The sequence below is a fragment of the Cyrtonyx montezumae genome, unplaced genomic scaffold (genome assembly GCF_038088225.1).
Source record: "Cyrtonyx montezumae isolate F1298 unplaced genomic scaffold, pur_monq_1.0 scaffold_8, whole genome shotgun sequence".
NCBI classification, from domain to species: domain Eukaryota; kingdom Metazoa; phylum Chordata; class Aves; order Galliformes; family Odontophoridae; genus Cyrtonyx; species Cyrtonyx montezumae.
In genome coordinates, this window is record NW_027072089.1 from 25,483,415 (window position 1) to 25,500,104 (window position 16,690).

The following is a 16,690-nucleotide window of genomic DNA, read 5'->3' on the forward strand; positions in this document are numbered from 1 at the left end:
TTTTGATAAATGCCTTTCATTAGAGTTCAATGGAAAAGGGAATTCTATTCCTTTATGCTTTAAGTTATTACTATAAAAACCACTTCCACAGCCCAAAAGTGGACACTGCTCTGCAAAGGGACTTCGTTTATGTGAGGGATTTTACAGGAGGCCGAACTGAACACAGAAGTTTCAACTGTTGTTCTGAGGCTCCATCAACCAAGTATTATGTTTTACCTAATAAATCGTGCCCAGAATCTTCAGAAAGTCATCTAGACATAACTCTAACAGATACTGAGGTTGTGAAAGGCAAAGACACCTACATGTACTCAGGAAGAAACAAACAAACAACAAAACTACCACAGATTAAGACAAAAGATTTGGAAAAAGAAATTACCTAAAAGGAGTCTAGGAACCGAGTGTTTTTCCACTGACAGTCTCCTGCTGTGTTTAAGAAAACTTATTTTCCATTTTTCTAAATAAGTGTGATTTCAAGAAAGAACAAAATATTCCCTTAGGAATATTATCTAAAACCAGAAACAATCTATGCAACCACAACCACTGAAATGAAAAGGTTCGTATTTGCAATGTGTTTTTAAAAATTACGATTTTAGGGGATATTTATGATTTCTATACAATGCACACAATATCACCATAATCCAAAATATTCTAATTTATCAACAGCTTTTGTAGTAAGATGGGTAAAATACCTTGTGCTGGAGTTTGGCAAAAGACAAATGTTTTACATTAATAAAAATTCAGGTGATGGTAACATTCCTCCAAGTCTATTTGGAAACAAATACAGAATTCCAGCTCAATTTATTTTCAACTGCATCCTAAATGGTACAAAATTTTGGCTGTAACGGACATACAATTTCAGATGCCAGAAAGTGGTAATTGTAGATGTCCCTCTATAGCATCCAGTTTAATCTAGAATCACAAACATGTTACTGGCCAGTAAAGTCTGACATTTGCAATTGGATGAACATCTAACCACAGAAAAACATCAATATTAATTTACACGAGAACAACCCTTATCTTCTTTGATACCATGGTATTTTTCAACATAGTACTGCAGAGTAAGAGAATTTTCCTGAATATGCAACACACAATTATTATGCACAGTAATTTCTGTCCATAAAATACGTATATATTAATCCAAGACAAATGAGTGAGTTCTTGCATTTAATCAAATTTGATTGTATGTCATGTAACATATCAACAAACAGGATAAAATCCTAAGAGATGGGCACTGTTGTAGGTTGGCAGGAGATAAGTCCTTACCCGCTTTGGTACAATCTTTACCAAAGTCAAAACCCACATCCTTCTTGTCCTCACTGCTGTGCTTGCATACTTTGGATTATCTATGCGGAGACGAAATGTGCAAATGAACCCACATGTACAAACCACACCACTTGTTCATGCAATAACTTCTCACGATTCCCTATCAACTAACAGCTGGTTTCACTCAAAGAAAATGTTCTCTTTTAGTCTTGCTTTTGAAAAAATCTTTTTTTTTTTTCCCTAATGATTCAGTTGTAGTCTATAAAGATCTGTATTTTATATAAAGGAACACTTTAGCATCTTGTTGCAGATTCCCTTTAACTGCTGGGAGTTCCATGTCCTACTTCCATGAAAGACAGCTCATTTAAAAAAATCAAAATTAGCTGCATGTCTGTTTAAAATTCTGCCCACAAACTGTCTGTAGGATTTTTCTGTAGATTTCACTGTGATAATTTCACTATTTGTTAGCTTGGCTTTGATGTCTCTTTCTGCTCCATCTGCTTTGAAATATGCTGTTATTATTCTATTAATAAAGACCCATTTTTTTCTTTTTTTTAGGTTGAGCTGTGTTAAAAGGTGTTCAGAAAGACAGTAACATAAAAAAATCTCCAAGTGAAAGAACTACCTGGGGACTTATAAAAAGGATACAAGGGCAACGATAGTGTATCACAAGTATAATAGCAGACACGTATAAAATATTGGCATGAGACAAAAATTACTAAGAGAAAGAAAGAATACTTTTGAATAGATTTGTATTTTTGCTGATTACATTTTTATACACCACCAGTGAGAGGTTGCAACTGAATTCACAGAGGCAGTGCATGCAAATACTTTAGATGATTTCACATCAGAAATAATTTAATATTTACACTGCAAATTATTTTTTGGGGAAAAAAAAGCTATTACTGACTACGTTTTCTACAGCTGAATCCTGAGCACTCATGGTGGGTTGCAAGCTGCATGTAAATCACATGTTTTTAAGGAGCTGGAGCTGAAGCTGAAGCATCCCCTCTATTTTATCTTTTTTTAATAAACTCTTAGTCTTGCTTTATGATTGGGTTCCTATGAACTGTGGCAACACCATCAATAACAGTTTTCTCACATTATTACTTAAATGAAAAGTATTTGCAAAGCTTAAAAGCTTTAAAATTCTCAGATCAAATACCTAAGGACTAAGACCTTACAGAAATATTACTGTTCTAAGTGTCAATAGGCAAATAGGGTAAACTGAAGTTCTCAGAAATGACATTTCCCCCTTAGTTTCTACTGTGATACAGATATTACTAAAATTAAATGTCCTGCTCTCCTCATCAAAGTATGCTTGCACAAACCTAACATTCTACTTTATTATGCAGCTATGCCAATAGAAAATACAGGAAACTCAAATTCACAGCAGAACATGCAAAAGGCAAACCTATATTCAGTTTGGAAATATAATATACATTTCAGCAACAACAAAAATAAACGTTTTAGAAGAAATTAACAAGAAACAAGAAATAAACTTTTTTGTGTTTTTTGGTTGGTTGATTGGTTTTGGAGTGGGCTTGTTTTTATTTTTTTTGTTTATTTCGGTATTGCAAGGAAGACAATTTCCTTGTATTTATAGTGGTAACCTGTGTCTACAGTAAGATCCATTTTTTTTATTAACTTCTGTAAATTGAGATACCATTTTCAGTAAGTGCTGGACAGTAAGACAATACTGCAAAAGAGTTTCCATACATAACTGCCTATTTATAGTATTGTCATTAGACATTTCTTAGTGAAATTTCTAATGTATGTCTGTGTATGTAATTTCCCTCAGTACAGTTAATACAGACTGTTCACATTCACATTCAATACTATGTTGAAAAATGTTACAGATTGGCAAATTGAATGAATACAAAAATTAAAAAGTGACAGAATTTAGGAAACAACAAACTTGTCTTCTGAAATTACTTCAGCAGTTTGATCAGAATTGCAGTACTAACTTAATGATGTATTCCTAACTCATTTTCTTTCAAATACAATAAATGAAGATTCAGTTCTACATTAAATATATATATATATATATATTTAAGCATAATTCCTACAGTTCATTTTAAGCTTTTGTTTTTCTGCAGAATAAGATGTTGCTGTTCACTGATATGATCATTCATAGATATTGTATTTACTTTGTTTGCTAAGACTGTGATCTCTCCTGATGTTTATCCAATTGTACAAGATATCAGTTCACTAATATTGATTAACTGTAAAATAACCCAGACATAAACTCTAGGGCAGTACAATTTATTCTTCCATCATTACTCTGACATTCTACTTTCTTTACTAGAAAGAAGGTTCTTGTCAGAAAAGTTGGTGGGTTTTTTTTGTTTGTTTTGTGGTTTTTTTCCTTTGCTCTTTAATACTAGCAGAAACAGAATAATGAGCTATCTGGATCCTGAGTTTGCAGCAGCTCTTTCCTACTACTGATAAATCAGAAAAGATAAATAACTAGGAAAAGATAAATAACTAGGAAAAAAATATATATAAATTACTAGAAAAAATAACACTACATTTTTTATATTTAATCAAATTTTTATTATTCCATCTTTAAGACTACAGACTCACCAGATATCGGGTTGTCTGTTCTATTAATACTCTGTATTATATTTATCAGAAATACAGCCTTTTGCATTAAAAGCAGAATCCTGATTTTGCTCCCAGTTAAATCAATTGCAAAGTTGTTACAGCCGTAACCACAGAACAGGGACTGTGTCTTCTATCACAGTACATTTCTTTGTATTATTCAAGATACACCAGACTGTGAGAGAGAGACCATTACAAGAAAATATAATGTAAAAATTTCATATTTACTATAAACAAATCAAACTAAGAAATCACGTCCTGTAATAAAGCTCTGTCGGCTTGATCTGAACTGATTTACATCAAAACCATTGGAAAATTTTAAGTGAAATCAGCACCAGACTCCCTATTTCAACCTAGTCTATGTCTTGCTACTTAGAAAGTTATACTACTTAGAAGCTATACAACTGTACAAGATATATAACAGCGTAGCTAGTATATCTCATCCTTAACATACTTAAAATATATTTTATACGTGAGGTATATTATTGACAATGATGGATTGTCAATAGTGTGTCCATTCAGCCTGGTTTCCATCACAGTTCTGTTTTCTAGGCCAAACAGAGATTACCATCATATTCAGTAATCTAAGCACGCAGTAAGACTTTCACAAAGATGCTGAGGTCAGGCTTTTAACTATGTGTTTAGTAGAGACAGCCATAATTCTCCCGAATTTCATAAGTAATATAATGGCTACTCTATCTGAGCAGTAGCTAAAAAATGAAGGAATCATAATTTGGAAATCTTTCAATTTTATGGAAGAAGTCTAATATCAGAAGACTAAAGTACTTTACATTAAAACTTGCATGTTACAGGTAGGATTCAATACCACAAAATATATTTTATATTACATTCCAAAACATTTAATTTGAAATAGACAGGTCCTTTCAGACTTCAAACTTTCCATTAGGAAATTCCTAGCTTCAAAGATGTCAATTCTATTACTCCACTTCTGTAAAGATACTTTTCTGATGCACTGCAGGGCTTTAAAATAGCAAACAGCTGGTCGTAGAAGAAATTGATCATCATGGATTATACTGTAGTTACGTTTTGAAGTGAGATGGCAATTGCCCTCTGAAATAATTTCATCACACTCCAGAGGAGAAGATAAAGGTTACAAAGCAAACTTCAAAGTTAAAATGTGTGATATTTTTATGAACAAGAAAAGACAAAACATCTGAGTCAGTCCAAGGAAGTTGTCATCACTTTATCCACTGATTTGAAAAATCTTTGTTTCAGATCTTTCTCCAAGGCCCCTTTTTCCTCTTAGTTGTGTAGGCAGCCTTAGTGACCTCACTTGCACCAGGGGTTTCTAAATAACTATTTAAGAGGAGAAAGTCAGACTTCTCCCCTTCGTGGTGTGTAGCATAGGAAATACCGTACTACATGTCAACAGCAGATGAGGGCTTCAGATAGCTTAATTTTTGTCTAAATGTCAGGTAAAGTTATCTTCAGTTAAGGCAGGATTTGAGGTAGGCTTCCCTTAACTGACACTTAGGGTTGGCAGAGTCGGTCAAAATCTCACAGAGGAATCAAGAGTCCGACTGTTACCTGTCTTAAAACCATTACACTCTGCCTCAGACCTTAAGTTCCCTTGAAATCTCCTGGGAACAATCTCTCAATTATAAATCCCACATTTGCAGAAAGAAGTTCCCCGGTTCAGGCAGGAGAAGGGGGAGTTCCCTTCAAAGTGCACTCCAGTACAGACAGGACCTTGGTTCCCCATGTGGGACAGCCACAACTCCTAATGCAATTCCCAAAGACAGCTGGATCCCTCACTGTATTGACCCAAAGGGCTCCTTTGAAGTACCTTGGTTTTTGGACAGACTGCTCAGAGACCCAAATTACCAAGTTCAAGGACTTAGAATCTCCTGCTGAGATCAGAAGCCTATTTTTCAAGTGCGTGACTCACATAAATTGGGCAGAAATAATCAAAATCTAAATAAACTGCAAGAGCACATCAGGCAGACTGAAATATAGCTTCTAGTCAGGTAATGAGGCTATGGTTAGTGTTTACAGTGCATCTTAAGAAAATGTAAAATGAAATTCTGAAACATTAGTCAAATTGAATATATTTTTAACATAAAGTCCCTGAAAGAAGTCATTACTTTATTGCAGTTTTATGTACTGCATTTTCATTTAATAGCATGTTTGTGTTTGACCTGTTATACCTAGATATACACAACACCTAACAATTTTACCTACAGGACTTTTAAATGTCATTTCCGCATCTAAAATTTATTTCAGTCTTGGACCTGATCATTCTGCTCTGGACCTGTTCCACCAGCATCTGTAAGGTCAGATATCAACATCTCTTTTCACTCAAATATCAAATTTATTATAGTATAACAAGCAATCAGGAATTTTTAATATTTGACATTTAAGTCTGCAAATTCACTACCAGGCTTTATTTTGTATTGGCTCTGTGGTTACATTTTGACTTTTCTTATTTGTCAAATTGGTAATAACTTCTTAGAAAGACAAATTACTGGATGCTTCCATTCTGTTAAAACTTTTAAGTCAACCTTGTCAGGTAGGAGGCCTTCCTGGTAGGAATGGCTGTGGAGGGGCAGATTAAGCCTACAAAAATGAATAATACAATGTAAGTGTCAAATGAACTGATCAAATTAAGAGAGTTTTGAATTTATAGCCCCACTAAGACTATAGGGAGTAAGATGGGCCCCTGGAAGTAAAACTGAGAGAAAGAGACAAAGAAAATAAGTAAATAAAGGTCAATAGAAAGTCTGCTTTTGTATATTGGTGAACAGAATGAAACACAGCCATTTGCACACTGATTTGAAGGGCTCTCTGTGGGTATGAAGGAATGAGAAACCTAAACTTCTTTCTGTCATCAAGATGCATAAAACCACTCTATACTTTCATGTAAGTCTACTCTACCAGAAGGAAATCCCTCTTGCCTCACAGTTAAATGAGTACTGTTACACTATTATTTATGAGAAGGGGGGTATTTTTTGTTGCTTGCAAAGACTTTATTTTTCTGCTTTCCTTTTTTTAAATAAAAAATAGAAATAAGTAGTGAAATATCTACAGTGTTGATGACAGCTAAGGTGGAGGATGGGAGAGCAGCAGAGTCTGAGGGGAGGTGAGGAGGAGGAGGAGGGACTGCAAACAGTCCCCCTCTCCGAAGCCTTAACTGAACAAGCTGGGGATATTTTCCTCCATTTCTATTGCCCTCCTTCCTACTTCTTTTTCTAGTCCTTTCCCCTGTTCCACCCCTTTCCTATTGCTTCCTTTTCGTTCATCCTTCTGAGCTGTGCCGCCACCAAGGGAGAGGTCCAGAGCAGGAGGGAAGGTCCAGCAAGCCTGAAATAAAAAAACATTACAAATAAAAGATAAAAAGGATCCAGAAATTCAAATGAACTTAACTAATGTTTTCAAACATGCTTTTTACTTTCTGTCACTGCAGACCAGTGTGACAGAGGTCTCGATTGCAGAGATGATTTTGATCTTAAAAGATCCAATAGTAAAGAGTAGCCAGGTTATTTTGATTATGATTAATACTTAACACATTTATTAATATTTGTGACCAAGTATCAAGAATTTCTGAACCCATTTTAGAATTTCTGAAATGAAATGTCATACTATACTGGACTGAGCATAAAATATAATAATCATCATTATCCTGGCATTCCTGAAATAATTTATTTCTTTAACTGTAATTACTTTCTTGTAATTGCTCCTTTCATTAGCATGTCCCTGAGCAAATATTCCTCATTCAGCAATCCTGGACCACCTACTCACACAGAGCAGCTGTTATGGTTAGATCCAGCTACATCAAATGGCAGAGTCTGGCTAATATGCACTACCCTTACGGAGAAATTCAATTGTGTTCTTCTATATGCGGTCATGAGATCTTTATAATGCTGTGTCAACACTGTACTTCCAAATCTGAATCAAAATGCATGACTAAAAAAGGAAATGTTATGGTGCATAAATGAAACTGAGGAAAGAGCTGACTTCATCAAGTCAGCTAGGAATATTATCCTTGAAAATCCATTTTTTGTGAAGACTGCTCAGACAATGCATTACTGAGGAACAGTACAAAAAAAAAGGTAGAAATATAAATAAATACATATCAAAGAACATAGATGAAGACAAAGAGGGGGTAAAGTGCATAACATGACATGGTAGCTGCTGCTAACACTGAAAGAAAGAGGACAATAACATACTGCACAGGGCAGTAGCACAAATGGGCAAGTTTTTCTGTATCCCACTGAAAAATCCTTTTTCAGAGTCACAACTTTCAGATTCAGATCTTCTGCTTTTTGCTGATCTACTGGTAACTTTCTGACACAGTAACTTCATAGCTGTGTACATTCACATGTGCAAAGTTTAATTTGATTCCATTGATATCCACATAATCCCTATCTTCCAATTATTTTCAGAGGTTTTTAAGATGAGGTCCATGATGGTACCCAGTAAATGAAGTGATTGGATTTTATTGTAGAACTCTACGAAGAGGGTTCATTAAAGCTGTAGGATTTATAACCTTATAAACAGTCAGAAAATTATATGAAGTAATGGGAAAAAAAATGGTATGAAATCTTGTCCCCAAGAGAAATCTTTGGAAATTCTGTCATAGTCAAGAACTGATTCAAACTGTTTAAAAATACATACTGATTTCCCTAAAAAAATTACTGAAGAAGTAGAAATTCAAGTAAAAGCTTAAAGCCATGAAGATTCTTGTGTCCAAAAAAAAAAAAAAAAAATCAGTTTTCAATCAAATATTTAATTAAGAAATCAAGATTTCAACAGGTGGGAAGAGGAAGAATGGGATTTATCTGTCTTTATCCATCAAAATTTTAGGAATCTGTTTTCTCTCTCCCTCTTTCATCAGTGGAAAGAGAGAGGTGTTTTAGAAAGGTTGTTCATCTCAGCTATCCACAGATGCCTCGCAGGATATAACCCATAGCTCTCTGGAGGTGTCCGTATATCTCCATTGACTACAAAGCCTTACGACACTGTGTTAGACTTCAATGGCTAACTTTCTGATGGCTAAAATGATGACTAGCTTAGCTCTGAAAACCCATTTTTTAAACAGCAACGTTAAAGGAGATCAATCTAGCCTTTTGTATGAATCACTTCATCAAAATCTACAGAAAAATATGTTTTAACAGGAAATTTGGACCAGCATATGTATTTTGACCAGTACATATACAGGACCAGCTTTCTGTTCACGTCACCCATCACAGCAGAGCACATTCTCATGAATGGTAACACAGTATGCTTCTCTCATAAAATAGTAAACAATGAAAATAGCATCAATGTGCTGCTGAATTATCTCACTAAAGCGCAAGTGACATAACATCAGAATTTAAATCTACTTAATCTTTTCATTGTGCCTAATGTACAGCAATTGTCTATACCTTACACACAATAGAAGATGCTAACCTTTTCACAGCCAACCTTGCAGGTGGCCATTTACTTAACTCCCACTATATGCAGGGAGAAAACATAACTACATCTTTCTCCTTTTCCAGTTTGAAAAAGGAAGTTGATAGGAAATCATAAAGCACACGTTAGAAAGCTGACCTATTGTGCAGCATGTCAGGTGTTCAGTTTTACCATGTGTAATCAGGAGCAAATACAAGACAGGAAGTAATAAAATTGAAATTTTGTTAATTAGAACACAGCATAAATAATCTCTTCTGTAGTTACCCAGACAGGAAGCTTAGTTTATAGTATTTAATATATGTCATGTGACAATTGCTTGTAACATTTTTAATATCATACAACTTCTACCTTAACATTTATTGGGTGAAGGATCTTTCGATAAAATACTGCAGCAAAGTAAATTATTTTTCTTTGTTATAAAAAGTAATTCTGAATTACAAAACGAGCTCAGAATGCTACAAGGACTAAATACACAGTGTTTCACTGTAAGTCAGTGAGTTACGTCAACTCCTGAAGGAGCCATTCTCATTCAGTAACGCTTCAGACCAGATTCTGTGTACACATGTAACTGTCTTTGTTCTGCTCATACATTTTTGTGTTTTGTACATTCAAATTGTTTAAATGAAGAGGATGCCCTATGTAGTGCAAACATTTTAGCATTTTTAAACATTAAACTGTACTATACCACAATCAAAAAGAAACAGCCACAATATGCAAGTACAATTATGGTTAACTTCAAGTTCACTATAAGGTAGTCTAAAACTACTCTATCCAAAGCATATATGTGCAATGCCTTTTCCAGATCCTAAAATTACCTCTAATTAACAAGGTGCATCTTGTATATATTTGGCATAAACGCTGCTCAGCCCATGTGTGAATCTCCTACTTAAAACCTTTTGCTGAATACACTGTGCTACAGTGATATTTGTTTACACAGCAAATTTAGCCTTTCTTCAATCAAGTAAACAATATCCCATTAAAATTTGATTACCGGATAGCCCTTTTATGTTGACCCTGCATGACTGAGTAGAGGGAGGGTTTTGATGAAAGAAACTATAGTGAACTGAACAGGCTGCAATAAAAGCATTTGGCATGTGGCATGTTTGGTAGACTGAAGATCAGACTTTCACCAAGTAATTTAGTAATTATCAAAGTACAAAAATTATCACTGGATCGTTTCTGTATTACTGCCCTTTAAATAATAATAATAGTAGTACTGCCTTAGACTGGATCTAGGGCTGTCCAAGGAGTGAGAGCAGCTGTCAGAGGACCACAGTGCTGCCCACATAAATTCTCAGCTGTTTTCAGAGCTCCACACTGACTTGGATGTTCAGCAACTGCACGTCAGCTGGGCACTGCTCACTGACACTGGGAGAAGTTCACCTAGGAAAGGACACCTACGTAAATCAAGTTTCATCAGAGCTTAGGGTATGTTAGGGAGAAGAATCATGAGCATGCAAAGACAATGAAAAGCCTGGGGGGCACCGTTTCTGAGTCAGCATGCCATCACTGATGGCCATCGCTCCTGTTAAACCCACCTCTGCTGCCTTCAACCTCAAAGATCAGAAAGATATTATTACGTGTACTGCAGTAACCATGAAGGAATAATGCCACAGCAAAACTCTCTGTTCCTAAAACAGCGATACTGCTGCAGAACAGTTGTTACTTGAGTCCTGACAGGCTGGAAAGCTGGAGAGCATGCAGAGGAGCCAGAGGTGGTGAGGAACAGGGAGGAAACCAGGGAGACAGTGCAGCTTTGTAGCTTTTCTGAGGTGGCAGTAGCTGGTATCAGTGTATATAAATCTACGATACTGTAAAAGTTAACTATTTATTCCTAATCAAAAGTGTTTGTTGAGCTCTAAAAGATTGTGTAAGGTTTTGGCTAATTCTCCATCACACTAAAAACATCAGTAAAAAGAACCCGAGATATACTTAATAATCTGAAGGTCTACTTCATTTTTCGTTTTAATTATAAGCAGATGATTCACGGAGATGGAATATCACACTTTGGTGCGCAAAGGTAGATTTCATAGAAGATAGTTCCAAAACTGCAGTAAAAATGTTTCAGGAGGATTCAGTACATTAAGGAGATTAACATCATTGTAAAATACAACAAAAGAAAAGATGAGAAAAAATGGTTTAAACTATTCTAATATGTGCACATGTGAAACAATAATCTTCAAGTCATGTTACCCTGGTAATTGTTCAAAGGTCATAAAATAATTAGTACCTTACCAGAGGTGAAGATGTTACGCTGTAATCTTTGCACCATTTAAAAATAGCATTTTGTTTTCTTCTGTCAGCCAGGATCTGAGTTTAAAGAAGCTACAAACTGGTTTAAATCCAATTCCCTGGATGATTATGATGATATGTCACGGATTACATAATTTTTCTTCAGGAAATTGTCATCTTTTGCCTTCTGTTCAGAAATTCCATAAGTTCTTAAAGGATTCTGCTCCAGATTTTGACAGAACACTGCATCCTCTGAGAAGATCAATGCAATTCAAAAGTATGCATATGGGGCAGACCTATCAGTCCTCTTTAAACACTATTGAGTTGTTTTTAAGACAAATAGGGAAAAAAGAAAAAACACTGTGGAAGAGAAAGAAACTGCTTTTAGAATAATGCTTTTGGAGACAAGAGAGCCAAGATAATAGCAATCTGGGAAGAAACTAATTAGAAAATGCTATTTTAAACAGCACTGTGGCAAACTTTCATGTATATTCCTAGTAGGAGACAGCCCCTGATAAAACACTGGCTCAAGTCCATTCTGGTTCCCCTTGTTGGTAGGAATGTAAAACACTGAAATAGTAAATGAAAGATTCTTGGGAGTCTGAAGAACTGTGCTGAGGAAGAAATCCTTGAAAGTCCTTTGCAGAGAAATGCAGCATGGTGAGGCTGTCAGTGCGGCACAATGCCTGGCTCAAGAGCAGAAGGCATGGCTACAGCCCAGCTCCAGGTGAGCAAGTTGGGCCTAACTGGGGGCTGGATGCTGCACATGGAGGCACAACCTGGGCAGAAAAAGCGTGAACCCAGCTGCCCTGCTTCTGTTGCAGCCCAGCTTTACTGAGAGATAGCTTGGATGTCTGTGCCCAATGCCAACCTCTGCTCAGTTAGCCCGGCAAACGCCAAGTGAAAAGGGGCTGGGATTGCTCTCTGGAAATGCACAGGAAAGACAACCAGGGGAGATGTAGAGAATGAATCTTACTGTTTGGATAAGCAGTGGCACAGAAACAAAGGAGTATAAACAGTATGAGAATAAATTTTTCTGCACCAAAGAGGTTTTCAACAGCTGGAAGAGTCAGGCCCAAAGAGGTAAAGTGGGAATGGTGTCCCAGCTAAAGTCTGTACTGCATCTCGAATCCAGCTCAGCACCACAGCAGAACGGAGCTGACAACCCCACAGGCCTCTCTAGTCCTATCTTCTACGTGGATAACTGTGAATAGATGTCTTTCCATTGCCAGCTGAGGCCACTACAGGGGATGAAAGCTCGCATTTGGGTCAGTGCTCTGGGCACCACAGTCATTAACTCCTGCTCACCTGTCACACATTTTTATTTGCTATTAAGTACTGCTTAAAATAGCTAGTTAAGGATGAAAAATTGCTTTCCATATCTTTCTGTTTACAAATACCTTAAATTCCTAAATTCACACATATCAAATGATATGTAAACAAAAAACAGAAGATGCTATGCAAGTCTGGACACACATCACTTTCAGGAGTTAGTGCAGTAAGTGCTGCTCACACTGTAAGACGCAGTTACATCATCACTTCTAGAAACAACATTGCAATTCATTAGATAAAATTTTCATTCTTCCATCCAAAAATAACACTTGCCTCTTACACTAACTCTGCTTTCAGCTGTGTTAGTCATAGCATAGCTATGGAAACATCAAGCTGGTACTGATTCCACCAACCCAAAACCTACTGTGCCCACATAATGCAGGAGGTAGATGGGTTCCTCTTTCAAAATTGGCTCCTTTATTTCTTTTGTAAAATCACACAACCTCAAATTCCTGCAAATGAAATGTACGTATAAGTATTAAATTACTCAGCTACTCAGACAACAGGTGCTTTGCAGGCAAAATCTGGGTGCTGAGAATAGTGATTTCTGAACTTCTTATCTCAGACTTTAAGAGTTAGTTGAGCAGGACTGGATCTACAGTCAGCAACTACGTGTACAAAATTACCCACTCGACACACCTGCAAAATTGAAAGAAAGGACAAAAGGAACATTATTCTGGAAACTGCAGCCTAGTTACTATATTGCAGTGCTTTAGCAATATCAAAAATGCTTTTCTAACTGTCACCTTCACATAACTTAAAGAAAAACTTTAATTTAAAAATAAGAGGGGTGGGAAATGAAAAGAGAGGTGGAAGATAGATTTTCAATCAGTATGGTATTTTAAAGGCTTTCTTTCAAATTAAATCATGAGAAAATAAGCAGGCTGAATCTTCTTACAGTGCAGAGTATTGACACAACAGACTGCAACTATTTCTGAGAAGTCATCATAATCCATCATGGAAATATCTAGACAGTGGTTTTTGGACACAATGGATTATTGACCCCAACATACTGTCAAAAGTATTCCATCATGTCAATGCAGAAACTATGCACAAATATGCGCTAAACATTTTTACCTTATTTAAGCTGGGAAAAGCCATCTTAAATACACAAAAGCTGTTTTACTACACAGTTAATTAATAAAAACAACAGTAACGGATTTCTTTTTCAACATGACTGATTTCACAAAAGAATGCTGAAGACTTCTAATACATAATTTCTACTTTAAAGGCGGCCACTAAGTTACAGCAATGTACGTATGAGTGTTAGAAGCCTCAAACTTCCAAACGAATTAGAAACTAGCCATACAGTTTTGCTTGTATCACAGCAGGAAAATAAATACATTCTCTGTAACTTACTTTGGTTTCCACATGTAATACAGAGCTTATGTTTATGTTCAGTTACAAATCCCTAAAGGCTGTTTTAATAAAATACATTATGCAATCCCATCACAAGTAAAGATAAAGTAAACTATAGAGAATGCTGCAGATCCAAGCACTTCTACTTGAGCATAATATTGCACTGTATCTCCTTCCAGAAAAAAATCAAAACCACCAACAAGCCTGTCATCTGGAAAAATCCTTCCAAACCGTATTTTAAAGAACCAATATCCTGCCTCTACATCAGGAGCAATGTCTGTTAAGCATTTAAGCACTATTCATGAAAAGTAACAGTTCCTTCTCCAGTCCTGAACTCTCAGTGACCGTCACGGAAAGTAAGTTTCCCATTCCCTGCCAGCCAGTGGCATTAATAATCATCAAAACAAAACGAAACACCTTCGAGCAAATATCTGTTTCTGATTAATCTCCATCCCAATGAATTAAATTCATAAGAGGCAACCTGCTGCCTTGTTTACGCCTTTTTAATATGAGGAGCAGAAGCTGGATAGAAGGGTTTTGCTGCCCTCAGGGCTACAAAATATGTCTCGTGTGGCAAGGAGCCAGCTCACCCAGGGAGCTTCCTTTGCTGTTTCTCTCACAGCTATTTTCTAATGGATAATTTTTAAACAGACACACACAAATACACAAGTCACAACAACACAGGGCTGGGGTTTTTGTTCTTTTCTGAAGTCCTGCAAGTATTCATACTCGGAACAAGGACCTCAAGATTTCACCCATTTCAATTTGGGGATTTTTTCTGGACAGGAGGTTGTGGTGGGGTCTGCATCTTTATCCCCAGTGCCTTTCCCTCCTGACAGCACAGCACACAAACACCTCTCTTCAGCCTCACAGACCCAGCCTCAATTAGTGCAATGCTTTGCACACATCCGAGCAATCAGGAGGCAGAGATACGTAGTTCAGTCCCCATGTGCACTGCACTGAGACCTTTAGCTAAGGGTGGAAAGAGATTTCTTTAAAATATATGTATATTCAAATCTCACAATGTAATTTACACAGCGTGGAAACGCCTACAAGGAGATGAAGTACCTGCACTGGGGAGATGTTCAGTTGTTCACTTCATCTTCCGTTGACAAGGAAACCGAATCGCACTTCATTCTCCAGGAAAACCTTCCACTGCCATCATTTGAAAATGTATTTATTTGTATATATGCATATAGCTATCAGCATCATCATCATGATAATAATAACCACCATAAAATACTGCCGGCAAAAGAATAAAAAAGTCAAGGTGCAAAATGTGCAAAAGTAAGGGTCATTTCTTTGGCTGTATATTTTGTTCTGTTATCTTTAAGGAGGAAAAAAAGTATTTAAAAATGGTAACTGTAACACGCTGCAAGAAAAGTTTCACGTTATAAACAGGCATCAAAAACTAAAAAAAGAAGAAAAAAGAAAGCCCTGCTGATTGCACTGAGTGTCAAAAAAAAAGAAACAATAACAAAAAAAGCAATAAAATTAACATCTTGCTCTGTGGCTTCCACCAGTATTGCAAGACTACAAACTCTGTAAACACTGCTGTAAAATGCCTTTGCAAATCCCATCTCTATAAGGAGAAAAAAAAAAAAAAACCCTGAAAAAAGCCACCCAAAAATCAAAATAAAACACCAGAGTAAATCCTCTGAAGAAAAAAAAAAAAAAAAAAGAGTTAGAAACATGCCTTCTTTCTCATCTTTAAAAAAACAGCATCATATTTCACATCGCTTTCAGTGCACAACAAAACCAGTTGCATATACAGATATACAGCTACTCAACGTATCGCAGTTGTTGCTGGACTGGCAAGTCTCTATTATTATTATCATCATTTCTCATTCCCTGTGACTCCCGGCCCCAGCAGCACCTTTTGCTCACAGTTTAGGAACCATCGCATGCTAAGAAAAAAAAACTTGTCATCAGCAAAAGATCAAATCCATTTAAACAATAATCAAAGAGGAAGAAAAAAAAAAAAAAGAAGCAAAAAAAAAAAACAGAAAAACAAAAAAAATAAAAAACAGAAAAAACAAAAGGAAGAAAAAAAGAAAAAAAAACAGGACAAAAAAAAAAAAAAAAAGAGGAGGACAAGAATGTCAGCGGAAAGGTACTCACCGAGCGGGAGTAAAAGGGAGGAATAAAAATGAGAGTTACTATAAAATACAGTATGGCGGTGGAAGAAGGAATGAGGCGCTTTTTTTTTTTCTCTCCTCTCTAGTCTCTGCCTCCGGCAACCGCCACGTGATCCGGAGCCGGGCGGACTGGCAGCCGGGAGGGCGCAGCGGCGGCGGCGCCGGGCGCGGACCCAGCCCGGACTCAGCCCCGCGCCCCGCGGCCGCCGGCCTCGGCAGGTGCCGCTCTCGCACGCACTCGCGCAGAACGCGGCGAGGCGCGGGCACGCAGCTCGGCTGCGCGGGCGAGGTGCGGAGGCGGGCGCGTCCTGCGCGGCGGCGCAAACTTGCTCGCCGTCGCCGCGTGAAGT

The 16,690-nt window shown here is 36.9% G+C and overlaps 1 protein-coding gene across 2 annotated transcripts in view; it reads right to left on the bottom strand.

Annotated features, from left to right (window-relative positions):
- Window positions 1–16,474, bottom strand: part of RALYL (RALY RNA binding protein like) — a 363,390-nt gene extending 346,916 nt beyond the window's left edge. The window contains exons 1-2 of one of the 2 annotated variants that reach the window (XM_065751886.1): window positions 16,324–16,395; window positions 15,271–15,357 (exon numbers count right to left, since the gene is read on the bottom strand). The gene's annotated coding sequence lies outside the window, so the exon portion shown is untranslated. Of the gene's footprint in view, window positions 1–15,270; window positions 15,358–16,323 lie in introns of both variants that reach the window. The other variant, XM_065751889.1, reaches the window with a different exon arrangement.
- Window positions 16,475–16,690: the final 216 nt, after the last annotated feature.